Genomic DNA, 701 nt, shown 5'->3' on the forward strand with positions numbered 1-701 from the left:
ACGAGGAGCGCGCTGAGGCCCCGGTCAACCGTATCCGCCTGGAGGACACCACCGTGCCTTCAGCGGCTGACCTGCGGAGAGCCCAGCGCGCGGACGACGACATCTACCCCATCCTGCGAGCCATGGAACGCGGCAGCCCGCCATCCGAGACCAGCTTGTCCAGCTCCAGCACTAAGACCAAAGGCCTGTTCTTGCAGTGGGACTCTCTTAGGCTGGTTGACGGCGTCCTTAAACGCCGTTTCGAGGACAACTACGGCCGCCGGGAGACCATGCAGACCGTTCTCCCGCGGGTCTTCGTCCTGGACATCCTGCAGCAGTTCCACGACCAGCCTGGCTCCGGAGGACACCTCGGCTACAACAAGACAATCAACAAGATTCGGGCCAAATACTTCTGGGTCGGCCTGTGCCAGGAGGTCAAACTGTACGTCATGTCCTGTCGCCTGTGCAGGGGGAAGAAAGGCCCGAACGTGCACCGTCGCGCGCCTCTGCGGCTGCACAACGTCGGCGTCCCCTGGGAACGCGTCGGCGTGGACCTGGCCGGCCCCTTCCCGACGACCTCCAGAGGCAACCGCTTCCTCGTGGTCGTCACCGACTACTTCACCAAGTGGCCGGAGGCGATCCCGGTGCCCAGCAACCACGCCGAGGTGGTAGCCAGAGCCCTGGTCGACCACGTGTTCACGCGTTTCGGGTGCCCAGCTGAG

Source organism: Frankliniella occidentalis, unplaced genomic scaffold, assembly GCF_000697945.3.
Source record: "Frankliniella occidentalis isolate FOCC.00 unplaced genomic scaffold, Focc_3.1 Scaffold1441, whole genome shotgun sequence".
Classification (NCBI taxonomy): domain Eukaryota; kingdom Metazoa; phylum Arthropoda; class Insecta; order Thysanoptera; family Thripidae; genus Frankliniella; species Frankliniella occidentalis.